A 14,396-nucleotide genomic window follows, 5' to 3' on the forward strand; every position below is an offset into this window, starting at 1 on the left:
CCAACCCGGGCGCCGGGAGGGGGCGGTTGCGGCGAATGGAATCGTCCGGGGCACGCGGAGCTCCGGGAGTGGGTAACGGGCGGGCGCGAGCCGGCGCCGCGCGCTGATTGGCCAACGCTGCCGCCGCCATCTTCTCCTTCCCGGGGCGCTGCCGCTGTTGGGTTGGGGCTGCCCGCTTGGGTGTGCTCCGTGTGCTCGGGTGTGTTCCCTCCGCTCGCCCTGCCGCCTCTCAGCCCCTCGGCTTCCCCTCAGCTTCCCCTCAGCCCCTCGCCCACCCACTGCCCTTCCTCCGGGCAGCAGCCCCGCGGCGCCCCGAGAGCAGCTGCTGCGGCGCCGCGGAGTAAGGGAGCCTTTCGCTGCCCTTCCGCGCCATTTTAAGCCCCGGCTGTAACACTGAGAGGAGCCTGGTCACAGGTTTCCCTGAGGGCGATTTCCTGGCGGTTCAGCCCTACCTCACTAGGGATAAAGAAATAAAGATTTGTGAGTTATTTTTTTGTTTTCCTGAAGAGATTTGATGTTGGTTTCCACCACGCAGAAAAGGCTGGTGTCAGGTGTGGGGCACCTCAGGGTTTGGCAGGGCTACACAGCACCATCCTGCCCCTGACATGTAGGGAAAGCCAGGGGTTGTGCAGGAGCCTGCTTTAAGCCTTCCTGTGCTCAAAATGTGAGCCTAGATCGTGATAAACACGAAAAAGGTTTCTCAAAGGATCTGAATTCTGCTGCCAGTTTCTAGAGGATATGTGTTACTCCCTTGAGCTTGGCTGTAGGCAGAGTGTAAAATACGAGGGAAGGGCAGCTTCTCCAGGCAAGAAGCCATGGAGGTGGTGGACAAGTCCCCACAGGCATTCTGACTCCCTTGGCTGGTGGGTCCCAAGGAAATAACTGTGCCACAGAGCAGCCCAAACACGTGCAGGTGGTCCTGTAAGCAGCTCTCCCCCTCAGGAAGGGTATTAGAGCAGGGTGTGTGCGCTGCTGCTCCTTGTCAGAGCCAAACCGAGCTAGCTGGGCTTTCCCTTTCTATTTGTGCGAGCAGAAATCCAGAGATGACAGCAGTTGTGAAATGCCTGGCCACACATTCTGCCACACGGGAGCTCTGGCCCAAGGAATTCTGAGCAATATTTGTGTGTAGGCAGCAGAGCAGCATTGCTGGGTGCCACTCAGGGCTCAGAATGAAATATACTGCAGGAATCTGAGAGTTTGCTTAAAGCCCCCCAAGAGCTCAATCCACTTCTCTACTGAACCCTTCAGTGAGTGCGGATGAGGGAAATGACAGACTCCCTCAGGGGCCTATCCTCTGGTGGGATCTATAATACGGTAGCACTAAAACTTTCAGAGTCATCAACTGTATTTCAGTACATGAATGGCTTTAATTTAGTCACTTGGGAAAGATTTCAAACCAAACTCTAGGAATGACAGTGTCTCTAGCAAAGGTTGGACAAAAATACTTTTACCTTTATTTAGAACTGGTAACAGTTTTTCATACATAGGTGGTTTTTCCGCCTTCACTTCTTCCTTTTGTCTGCCACATCTATTTAGAGCCCTTGGAAAGAATAATTTTGTATCCTGTGTTTTCAGCCCCAAGTATAATAGATTTGAGGAGAACCCTTCAATTTTCAAGGAAACCCCCCCCCAAAACAACCAGTTAAGAAAGTTTATTCACATTATGAAAAGCCTTGAGCAGAAAGGAAGTCACAAGTGTGGTTAGCTGGAAAGCAGAAAACACAAAAACACTTCACCAAGAGCATTTGTGTGCTGTGGTGTATCACCGGTGAGGTGGTTTCGGGTGAACATCTGTCCAGGAAGGCAAGTGCTGGTGCCCCAGAGGGGCAGAGGACACCAGATGTGGGCTCCAAGCCAGCTTACAGCCAGCACACCTGGAAATGCTGCACCAGGCCTGCAGCAGGGAGCGCAGGAACCAGCAGCAAGCATGGAGGAACTGGATTTATTTTATACCAAGGTTTCTTCTGAAGCTGCTAGGAAGAGATTTGAGCTAGAAATGACAACACAGCGGGAGGGGCCCAAGCAATCTAGGCAAGTTCAGGAGCACACTGACAACTCCCTGGCATGGCTGATCGAGGAACTAATCAGCAAGGGTGCTCTGCTGGACCTCAGAATCAGAGAAGAACTGCTTGCAAATGTGAAGGTGGGTCAGTATTTGGTCCAGTGCCTGCGAGACAGTGGAGTTCAGGACCCTGAGAGGGGATAGTGGCACAAAAGGTAAGAAAACTCTGATTTTGAAGAGCAGACTTTGGCCTCTTCAGGGATCTGCTTGTGACATGGTTCTGGAGATCACAGCATCCAGAAAAGCTGCCTGGTTTTCCAAGATTACCTGCAGGTGCTGCCAAGGTCCATCCGCAGCACAGAGAACAAGAGGGAGGCAGACAGTCTCAGTAGTGCACACTGACAGGGTGAGACACACAAGCTGAAACACCAGATACACCAGATTCCACCTGAACACAATTTTTTTTTTTTTTTTTTTTTTTTTTTTTTTTTTTACTGTGAGAATGCCCCAAAACAAGTCAGTTGTGCAGAAAGGTGGTGGAATCTCACTCCATAAAGATACTCAAAACCCAACTGGACACCATCCTTGGCAACCTGTGCTAGATCACCAACCAATTTCATTGATTCTGTGATTCTGTGAAATATTTCCCGTTTTCTAAAATGCAAAAAGAGACACAGCTGCAGAAAGCTTGATGTGTGGGATAGAAAGGCAAGGTCACAAACTCCTGTAAGGGACTGGAGCTGTGCTGGAAAGACAGAGCTGGTCATCTGCTCCCTTACAAGATCCTTCCAGATTCATTAAATACATTGTTTACAGTGTCTGTTCCACCACTGATGAACAATTTTGCTCTGCTTGTTTCTCAAAGAGACACTTAAAATCTTGCTCATATTTTTTTAATCATTCCAATTGTCAGCCTCTGAGAGAGCCCTTGGTATTATCCAGCAGTAGCTGAATGATTCCTGTTTGCTGTGAAAGTGACCTGCAAAGCAAAACAGTTTTCCCCATTCTGCTTCTTTAAAATGTATAAGGAAATCAGAATTATTATTAATTTATTTTGGTTTTCCAGCCCCTCTTTTCCTGCTTAATTTTTGACCTCAGAACCATAAGGTTATCAAGTCACAGCCGTGGGTAATGGAAGCACCAGCTCTCCGACCTTTCTGGGGCTGTAGTCCCACAAACAGGAGCGGCACTTTGATGCAGGTGTGCCTGCATCCTCAAGAGCTGCCAGCAAATACTCTGGAGCAATGGATAGGCCTGGAAAAGGAGCTGGGATGCCAGGACAGCAACATACACTGTAAAGAGAAGAGAGAAGTACATTGTCAATATCTAGGGTTCCTGGTCTTTTGAAAATGTTGATGAGCACTGACTGCATGAATGAGTTACACTGAAAGCACCAAAACTTTGCTCCTGCCATTCACAGGAGTAACAGGGAGCATGTCAAATAAACTGTGATTGCAGCCAAGCATGAGCCCTTCCATCACTGAGGGAGATGAGTGTCTCTGAGCACCTTCATGTCTTACCACACAAACCAAATTTAGCCTACAGTGAATGTCTATAGCTAGAGCTCCACTGATGAAGTTTAAATCATTTCCAAGCTCATTTGCTTGCTGCAGAACATTTTTCTTCTGTGTGAAAGATGCAAGTGTTTCTAGGCTGAGATCCACAGGGAGGTTTCAGTCCAAAGCAAAATCAGGGTTGAGTTGCTAAAAGAGTTCTCAGCAGCTGAAGCCTGGCACAAGTCCCGTGCATCTCAACAGGGCTGGGATTTCACCCTCTGGCTGCAATGGAGTTACGCCAGCAGAGACATTGCTCCAAACTCCCTATTTCTGTCACTTGCTCAGTATTCAGTGCTACTGGAGTCCCAAAGTAGATCTTCCCACAACAAATCTGCCAGCAAGAGCAAAAGCTAATATGTAATATTTTATTGTATACAGAGATTAAAAATGTACAGATGCCTGCAAACGCCACCTTTCACCAAGCCTTACCAGCCTATTACCGTATGTCTGACAAGCCCCTAAATTAAGCTACAGGTTCAGGTTTATAACATTGATGACACTTCAGCTCCCTAATGGCACATCAGTGTGTGTTTAACAAGCTGGCAGCCAGTCTGGCAGTCTGGAGACCCCAGCAAACAGTAGTTTGGTGTCTTCAGCATCTCAAACACACCATATTCTGAGGGTCAGTATTTCCCCAGGAAAATAGGAGTGATGCCTGGGAATGACACACAGGTTTGAGAGGAACTTCTTCCAGAAGTCAGTGGGGCAGGTACATTGTGGAAATCCCACTCTGTTGGGGTCCTGTTCCTGACATAGGAACACATCCAAGCTGCCTGCTGCCCTCCTGCTGGATGCCTGAAGCAGGAAGTGCCTGTCAAGTGTCTGATGTCAGGATTCCAGGCAGCTCCATCTACCTCCCTAGCTGTTAGCTAGGAAAACTGAATGAGCATCAGGGCACTGTAAATACCACAGGGAAAAAAAAAAAAAGGGCAAGCAAACAATCAGAATTCGCAGCATTCTTATTCTTTCCAGAGGAGCTATGTGCCCATGTGGCTGCACAAATGTAGCCTTTTTTTTCCTGGGTTCCACACATTTTAGCACATGCTTTCATCTAAGAACCCAGTCCTCCAGGTGTTTTTGGAAGTTATTCATTTCCCTCTTTTGATGAATCCCTCACACATCAGTCAGAGACTTACATGAAATCACTGATGTGGGGCAGTTCTAGGTCACCTTTCCTGCTCAGCTGGGAATCAGCTTGAGCCAGAGGAATTTGGGTCTAACTTTGCCCCATACAGATGGAGAGCACAGGAGCTGGTGCCTCTTCATCTTTTCCACTACACTTCAAATGGACAAGTCTCAAAACCCACTACCACTCACTACTGCTGTTTCTTGGTCTCTGGTGAGTGCTGTAGCAAAACCTTGACCTCTCAGCCTTGCACCTTCATCAAAGTAATCTTTAATTAAAAGGTTTAACAAGTGCAGATGGGGGGATTAGCCTTCTCCCACTGTAGCTGTGCCAGAATAACTCACACTGTTTGCAGGGACTCCAGTCACAGTCACCTAAACCAGTTCAGTAACTCCTGCTTACATAGGGAAAATACCAGCTTTTTGCCAACAAAAATGCAGTGATCCCTTAAACTGTCCCACTGCCTAGGCTGATAGAAGAGACAAACACTGCAACTTGGAGGATGAGGGCAGTTCCTGTGGGACACTGGGCTCTGAGAAAGCTCTGCCTTCCTGACTGAGCCAAGTTCCTTGTTTCACACAGGACAGTTGGCACTGAGGCATTGTCTGAAGTGGCTCAGAAGCCCTTCAGGTGCCTTCAAGGTGAGCCCTTGCCTGTCAGTTTTAGCCAGAGGAGGCAACATTTCAGAAGGCTTTTTAAATGCCTTCTCCTTTGCCAGCCCTGTCTCTTCTAGGAGTGATTCCTGCAATCCATGAGCTTTTCCCATGGCACCCTTGGCAGCAGCCTGTTCCCTTGAAGATGATAAGGATCTTGTAACTCCTTCCACTGCAGGAGGGGTTTGACATCTCACCTCTTCTCCAGTGCCTGGGGGAGGTACGCAGACACAACACATCTCTGGCTCCGCAGAGCCTAATGGGCTGGAAGTTCAGCCTTGTTCTTGCATCATCTAATGCTGACCTTCAAAAGAAAAATAGGGGATTTATGTCCAGAAGGAGGCTTTGAAAATTTAATTTGGTTTGGATTTACTCTTTGAGATAGGGATTTATGTTTCTTTTCTATATATATTTTTTTTTTCCTGTAGCAGTGCCGGCTTCTTTCCAAAATTTTGGTGGTGATCTTAACAATATGGACTTCTACCTTTCTCAAATCTTAATAAGCAATAGGGTGTGTTAAAGATGGGTAAAACCCCAACCTTCCTACAGACATGTTCCCTAGGCAGAGGAACCACTTTGTTCACACTGCCAGAGCCGGCTGAAGGTGCCATGACCCCACCGTGCCCAAGGCTGTGGCCAGCCCTCCCCCTGGCCTGCCCGCAGCGCTGTGTGTGTGTGACAGCTGCATTCCTGTGCCTGCCCTGCCTAGCAAGGCACAGGCAGCTCCAACACCTGCTGGAGGGAGGGGGTGCGGTGCTGGGATGAGTAACTGTGGGAACATTAGCCCTCCCCTCGGTGCTGTGCAAACAAGGCAGCCGTGCTGCCGAGGATGTGGCTCACAGCTGCCAGGCACCAGGCACGGAGCAAGCTCCTATCTGCAGAAGAGCATGTAGACACAGCCTCGCTTGTTTAGCTCTGTGTTAACAGAGAAAAACAAATCCTAAGTGGACTAAACAAATCTCATCGTGGCAAAGTGCTTCATCAATTACTAATTCAGCCTCTGGCAGACTAATAGGGAGTAAAGCTGTTTACCTCAGAGTATGACACATTTTTCTTTCTTGTCTTCCCCCTGTGGCACCTGTAGATAGATTCTGCTGTGCAAAGCTTTGTGTCAGTGACTAATGAGAAACAATTGCTGCAGAATTCTATAAGCTGCATATCATCACTGCAATTAAAGACATTAGGAAAAGCCCTAAGAATCATCCACCTGGGCCAAAAAGTAAAAAAACATTCTTTCAGAACGTCAAACCTGATGATGCAGCACATTTCAAGAGCTACTGGCAACAAGAAGCGGTTTTGTACCACAGTTTTTGTATTTTCACTTCCATTTTATGACCATATATAACAACAACATTCCTGTCCAGGTGGGATAACAAAGGAAATTGTTCCATCTGAAAGCCATGAATATATGTGAAGTAAAATGGGTACTTCAAGTGGTCCTTTGGAATGAGCACCCCTGGGAAGGTACTGTTTGAAAGCAAGTTGTAGTTTGGGATCTTTTAAAAGAGGAATTAAAAAGCCTTACTCACAGTGACCTTTGTAGGTCACCATTTGACTGCATCCTGTGTTGTTGCCCCGTGTTGTGTGAGGTGTGGGAGGGAATGGAAAAATAAACAGAGTACAGTGAAAGCTTCCTAGGGCTCCCCAGCTCTTGGGCTTGCTGATAACAGACAGTTCAGGAACACAGGTTCCCAGATATTCCTGAATAATCCAGACAGGGCAGTGCAGAATAGGACTGTGCAGCCAGTGAGTTACTGGGCAACAGGCATTGCACATTGAATTCAAACACAGCTGAAAGGCACGTGCTCAGGAGGGGCAGCACGGCCGGTGATGTGGGCATGGCACTCCAGGGACAGAGCCAACATGGGCAGGACACATCAGGGACAGAGCCAACATGGGCATGGCACCCCAGGGACAGAGCTGGAGTGGGCATGGCACCCCAGGGACAGAGCTGGAGTGGCCATGGCACACCAGGAACAGAGCCAACATGGGTAGGGCACACCAGGGACAGAGCCAGCGTGGACAGGGCACACCAGGGACAGAGCTGGTGTGGCCATGGCACACCAGGAACAGAGCCAACATGGGTAGGGCACACCAGGGACAGAGCCAGCGTGGACAGGGCACACCAGGGACAGAGCCAGCGTGGGCATGGCTTACACAAGGACAGAGCCATCAAGAGCATGGCACACACAGGGACAGAACCAGCCAGCTCTGTATGATCCCACAGCAATCCCAGGCACAAAAGCTGTGCAACAAGCTCTGGGTTACCTGTGCATGACATCAGCCTCAGACCAGCTGGGTGAACCTTCCCTCCTGGCATCCTACACCTGGCCACAGGTTAACCTTTAGAGGCCTCATTTAGGTCTCCAGGAGATCCTACAAGAAAACAGTGCCAGTGGAGCAAGCACCAGGCACTCAAAGGGGATTTAACCCATGCAAATTAATTTGTATCCATTGAGTGACTGCAGGTTCACTTTAGGAAAGAGGAGTGTGATTCCTCACTGGCACTGCTGGGGAAATAGTTAATCCCAAGCCATCAGATGCCTTCACTGCTTTCATTTAAAGGGGTTTGCCAACTGGGTGCACTGTTGTAAAACTAGTACTACAGGAAATAATTATTGTTTCTGCTCTGCTGGGTCTCCTTGACCAACAAAAGGCTTTAGTAACAGTAAAATATAAGGTAATGTCTTCATGTAGCAAGTCACTCCATTCCCTTCCTGTTACTATTAGATATGTACAAAGGAGAGCTAAAGATTCGGTTCTTGTATGGGCTAATTGTTTGTGTGTTTTTAACCATAAAGATGTTGGTGCTGCCCAGAATACTTCTCGATGAGGTTACATTTAAAGCTTTTCTAAGAGTCTCCTCTTTGCTGCAGAGTGGTATTAGAATATAGAATATATTTTCTGCAAAAGAATAATTAATTATTGCAACTTAGCTTAACAAGAAAAAACAAAGTTTTATCTATCCAGAGGATCAAAAACTGCAGTTAATTCAGCTTGCAGTTGTATTATCTATTGGTGCCATAGTTTCATTATGTTCTCCAGGCAAGCCAGACAATACTGAAGTCTTAGCACACAAGAAAGTTATTTTGTATTGCAGATATTTCATTACTGATAATATGAATATTATCTAATACCCATTTAGCATCTTCCATAGATGCTTCCACAGGAGGCACATCATCTGTGCATTGTCATTTAGCCATCCATCCCTTACGCCAGAGCTTCAGCTGCTGTGATGCTGAATTGAGAGGCGTCAACACCTCAATACACAGTTCAGTAACCCCCTAAGTTATATCCTGATTCATACCAGATGCCATGTAAAAGAAGATACATAGTGACATACATCATGAATATTTTTGTACAGGTTTTCCATATTCAGGCTCCTTTTTATCTTGTGTTATATCAAGAGTTTTTAAAAAGTTCCTATAAGCAGGCTTTAACCAGATGTTAATTTCAGAAGCTTGATGGCACCATTCTGGTTATGAAATCCAGCCCTATGCTGGAACTATAATGAGACTTCAATGCATATGTTACATTAAGAAACCTCCCCTCAGCATTTGTCAGCCTAAGTACCAAGGTGAAGCCATGGCCAGAGGTGTGCATCTGTACATTTGCAGTGTACAGGGACCATGGAGCATTACTGAGATCTTGCTCTGGGATTGTACTGAGATTGCTGGTTGGAGTTTGTTTAGTCTGTCAGAGACCTTCTCAGCTCTGCCTCTGCTGTGGATGCTCAGCCCTATGAAACCCATTTGAATTCCCAGCAGTGGGAGCCACCCCTGCAGTTCCCCTCAGCCCCATGAAACCCATTTGAATTCCCAGCAGTGGGAGCCACCCCTGCAGTTCCCCTCAGCCTTCTCTGAAGCCTGCAGGGCACGGGTGCTCCCTTCTGATGGCCTCCCTGCACACCTGTGGAACCATGGCGTCATTTCCCTTCCTGCTATTTAATTTTCCAAAATGCTTATGTGCCAACACAACTGGGTTTCTTTTCCAGCCAGATAAGAAATGGCTTTTCCTACTGCAATGTGTTCACTTCCCTTGAGTTAGGAATTGTGGTCTTTACATACCTTTCTTTATTCCTCACATATTGCTGTATTTCTGAACAGGAATGTCAGTAAATCCCAAAGAAGGTTAAAAAATCCAACCAAGCACTATTGTATTACCCATTCCAGGTTTCTCTCCCTAGTTTTTACCCTTCACCTCTGCACTCACTGAGTCAGGTGGTCACTACCCCAGAGATCTCAGCTTTGCAGCTTTCCTTAATTAGCAGGTAGCAGAGCAACACATAATTAGCCATGAGTGTTGTCTGTTTTCAGCCAAATGATGCACCTGTAGAGGGTGCAGGGCATTCACGTGGAGCATATGTCACACCAGCCACTCCATGCTGGTATTACGACCATGCAGGCTCTTCCTGGGAGAGCTCACCAGGTTACCCAACACCTCAGCAGAGAGGTGTGAGACTCAGTGCATCGTTTTGATAGCCAGCCTCTAATTTCATGGGCTGGATCTGGCATGGAGGTGCCTGGGCTGTAAATCGCAGACTGGGTGAAGTGCTATATCGGAGGACTCAGACTTTATGTCAACCATCACTCCCCTGAGCCCAGTAGCAACGCTCAAAACATTGGCAGGAAACCCATTGCTAAGGGTGCATCCTGCAACTGAAATTAGCAGTGGTGGCTGATGCAAAACACTTGCTTGATTTCATGTCAAGACCCAGGAGTGGGAAATACTACCTTCTACCACAGCTTGAGCACAGTTATGTCAAAACAAAACTGTTTCATGTCCATGGTAATTTAATCATTTTCCTTCAGTTTGTCAAATAGAATATAAAAACTCCCCAAAACAGTTGATTTTGTTTCATCTTGGAATTAACATGTACCTGCCCAAGCTGCCAAAGTACTTCATAGGAATTACAAATAGGAATTTGAATTATTTCATGTCCCTGTTCTCCTACATGGACCATGTTCCCCCATTTAATTTTCCATCCCACTGTCCTCCCTCACCAGCAACAGGGCCTCATGTGGTTTCCTTGGCTACAACACAACACAGGAGTCGCTGCCCTGCTGGAAGTCTCAGCCACAGAGGAAAACTGAGAACACAAGGTATCCAAGCCACCAGTTCCCATGGACACTGCTGCTGCTCAGGCAGGGAACTTCTCTTCATGGCTGACCTGGCAAACACAGCCCCAGCATTGCAAAGCCATGATCTTTTTCAGGAAGGAAAACACCTCACCTGGGGACAAATAAGTGTCAAAGTACAACAGTTCTCCATGGGCAGAATTTGTTGTTACCACTCTCCTGCCAAAAGCCCACTCAGCCCTGTCCAGAGAAGGTCAGCAGGGAGGGAAAGCTGTCCTGCATGTTCTCTGTCAGCAGCAAAATGGACAGGCATCAGCAGTGACCAGGAAGGCAAGGTAAAAACTAAACCTCCTAACACAATCTGACATTGAATGCCAGAAAACCATCGGTGCAGCTTTCCTGGGCTTCCTTATCAGGCCTGACAGTTTTGCATAAACACTGCCAGCCTGTGCACTGCATGGCAGTGTCCCCAGGACTGCCTGTCCCCCCACTACACAGCTGTGCTGGCCCAGCAACCAAAGGGTTCATTCTGCTCACAGGGGTATCACTTGTTTGAAGAATCAGTCACTAGACACCAGGTAGTTTCCACAGCTGGTAATTAAACCAATTTGGACATCCAAAGGGCAGTTCCCTTGCCAAAGTGCAGCAGCTCCTGGCAGCCAGCCCTCCCAGCTCTCCTGCATCCTGCTGTTGCCATGGCAGCATGCAGGATGTGCACCTCAGTGCTTATTAGGCTCCAAGAAGCATTTCCCATGTGAGTTGGGCTGCACAATCACAAGCACATAACTGTTAAGCCATCATGGTATGAAAATTAGCCATGGCCACAATTACCCAAAACTTGAAAAGCTGGAAGAGCATTCATCTTTGTGCATTGGCTGTCCCCATTTAAGGCTTTATCTCTTGACTTGCAAAACACACCAATAAGCAATACTTGCTACAGGTAAACGACATCATTTATGTTTGACAAAGGACCTTTCCTTTCCTTTCCTTTCCTTTCCTTTCCTTTCCTTTCCTTTCCTTTCCTTTCCTTTCCTTTCCTTTCCTTTCCTTTCCTTTCCTTTCCTTTCCTTTCCTTTCCTTTCCTTTCCTTTCCTTTCCTTTCCTTTCCTTTCCTTCCCTTCCCTTCCCTTCCCTTCCCTTCCCTTCCCTTCCCTTCCCTTCCCTTCCCTTCCCTTCCCTTCCCTTCCCTTCCCTTCCCTTCCCTTCCCTTCCCTTCCCTTCCCTTCCTTTTCGCTCTCCCTCTCCGTCTCCCTCTCCCTCCCTGTAATTCCTTTAATATTTACCCCACATGCAGTGTTTATTCTGCAGTTGGAAAGGAGATTCATCTGCTGTGGCTGTTTCAGCAAACCCTTGGAATTGCCAGCAGCAAATGTAAACTCCAGTGTGACCTCCTGGGTCTGTAAAGCCTGTTGCCCTCAATCGTAGTCTGCTGTTTTAGTTTTTTAGGATTCCACAGATGCCAGAAGTAATCTTAGTTTACATTAAGTACAGGCAGGCCAAAGACACTCTGCTGAAGCCAAGAGAGCTACTTGGACAAGTAGGGCCTACTTGCAGAGAAAGGATTACTGGTAGAAATAAGGATTAAAAGACTGAAGCCATTGGACTGTAAGTCTCTCTTTTGCTGTGTCAGGTCTTGATTATGTAAACCGGCCAGTGGAGCTGAAAGGCTCCCAGGATGACGTTTCCTGGAGATCACAGCCCCACCTACATTCGCTCAGGGTTATGCTTGGGGCTTTTAAAGTTTTTGTCATTTTGGAAGACACCCAAGCCTAATTACAGTAGAGACTGGGGGCTGCCAAAAGCACAGAAGCTGCTCAAAATGTCTTCATAGTGTAATATTGCAAAAGTGGCTCACTGAAGCTGAGCAGTTGGTCCAAGCTCTGGCTCCCCACAGAGGGGTGTATTACAGAGTGAGACAGTGACAAAGCACAGGTGGCAGTGACCCTTTCAGGGCTGTCACAACACCCTGCGTCAGAATAGAATGTGCACTAGCTGGCTGACACAAGGGTCCTCCAAAACACATGGGGGACAAGGTCACAAACAGATGCAGGGTGACCCATATGTTAATGCGAGACATTTGCAGCAGAGGGGGAACACTGCCATGTTCAGTCATGTCACACAGCCACTGCTTTGGCCCAATGACTTGGCTACAGTCTGGGATGCTGCCCCTGCCTCCTGCTTGTTAGCTGGGACACAGGGAATTTTGCCCAGATCATGGCCTGGGAGTGTGAGATAGAGTGGCTCTGATCTCTTTCTTTGCTTCTTTCCTAATTTAAACTACAAGTCTGCCTTTTACGATGCATCAGTCACCAGTGAATTCTGGTCTTCTGTGCAGGGGTGGACATCAGAGCCCTGATGTCTGTGCTGGATGGGGGCTGCCTCTGGGAAGGACTGTCCTGCACACATTGCCTCAATCCTGGCTTCTCTCTGGCCATGTGCAATGCTCCTAGGGAGGACCTGCAGCCTGCTAAAACTGCTGTGCTGGCAGGAGCCACAACCTGCATGGGATGGGGGGGGGCAATGGGGAAAAGGTCCACACAGGGACAGAGCTGAGAGGCTTTTCCTAGGAGCCTCCAGCAACAGCAGCTTTTCAAACCCCCACATATGTGCAAGCCGATATTTCAGTGCCTGCAGGTTGCTATGGACAACCAAAGATTTCTAAACTGCAGAGCCCCAACACTCCGTACACTGCAGTAACACTTGGCATTGCTGTTACCAAGAGCTCCATGTTGGAAAGTAAAGAATCCTGTCACCACTTTTCAACTGAAGATGCAGAGGGTCCGATCAGTGTGAGGTGAAACCGATCCCTGAGGTAACCCCCACCCATTTAAATGCTCTAAAACCTGAAATCACCTCCTCAAACATGCAGCCCCTTCAGACAGCCCACACAACAGCAGGGGCAAACTGTGTGGAAGCAAGTCACTGGGATGAGCATGTTCTAGAGGATGACAGGGGAATTAATGGGGGGAGAGATCCACAGAGTCAAGTTCCCCAGGCATGTAATCCTGGCCGCAGAAACTGCAGGTCTGAGCTGACTGCACACACAGCACTGCACACCTGACCTGCAGGTGGGACCTCTCCTTTGCAGAGGGCCTGCCACAGCATGCACCAAGGCTTGTGTTCCCTGGCCACCCGTTCCCTTGGGAAGAGGAGTGTCCTTCCCAGCCAAACAGAGGCGTAACAAGGCTCCTCTTACCTGGCTGCACACACAGCAAGGGCTGTTCACACAGCCAGGATGAGGATGGGACAGCATGCAGAGCCTCTAAGACCTCCCCATCCACCCAGCTGGCATCTGCCTTGTGCAGCCCATCCTCACACAGTTTCACGAATGAAGAAAACACACCCACAACTACTTTCTTTGAATCTATCTCATGAACATTAACGAGGTGTTATTAAGGCTGTGCCTTCTGGATGCAGAGGTGCCACTGCCTGCAGTAAGAGTAGGGGAAACAATGTGGAGCAAAATGATCTGCCAACATCATGCAGGAGGTCTGTGGCAGAGCTTTGGCAGACTTGGGTCTCCAGAGCCTGCTGAAAGCATTGCAGTTTCTGTCAGGACCAAGATAACTATGAAATGTAGTTACTCCCATTTTAAGAAGGTGAAAATGCCTGTGTAGTCTGCACTCACAGAAACTCACCCCCTACAACCTCTTACCATAAGCACAGAAATGCACTTTCATTTGGTCTAAAATGAAACTTGTGACACAGAAGTATGCAGAATAGTTAGTAAAAGCACAATCTGGACCATTATTTGACTTGGCACGGGGAGAATTTCAAGGAAAAAATCTAGGAGTAGGTTTTGCTTATCCTACTCCATCTATGCTCAATGCATGTCCTCCTCTCTTTCAGCAGATCTACAAAGTGCCACCTAATTTATCTTCCCACTGACACAGGCACAGAGAGCACACCTCCATGATTAATGGACTTTTACCCTCGAGGAGTTGGTTACATTGCAGCAGACAATGAGAGATTTGATTACCG

At 47.8% G+C, this 14,396-nt stretch overlaps 1 long non-coding RNA gene across 3 annotated transcripts in view; it reads right to left on the minus strand.

Moving 5' to 3' along the window:
- Positions 1-1,431: 1,431 nt before the first annotated feature.
- The window catches only part of LOC115496009 (uncharacterized), a 43,196-nt gene continuing 30,231 nt past the window's right edge, over positions 1,432-14,396 (minus strand). For 2 of the 3 annotated variants that reach the window (XR_012056815.1, XR_012056816.1), the window contains exons 3-4: positions 5,535-5,641; positions 1,432-3,294 (exon numbers count right to left, since the gene is read on the minus strand). This is a non-coding gene — a long non-coding RNA (uncharacterized lncRNA). Of the gene's footprint in view, positions 3,295-5,534; positions 5,642-11,698; positions 13,251-14,396 lie in introns of those variants that run through there. The other variant, XR_003961377.4, reaches the window with a different exon arrangement.

Source organism: Taeniopygia guttata, chromosome 7 (genome assembly GCF_048771995.1).
Source record: "Taeniopygia guttata chromosome 7, bTaeGut7.mat, whole genome shotgun sequence".
In the NCBI taxonomy this organism is placed as follows: domain Eukaryota; kingdom Metazoa; phylum Chordata; class Aves; order Passeriformes; family Estrildidae; genus Taeniopygia; species Taeniopygia guttata.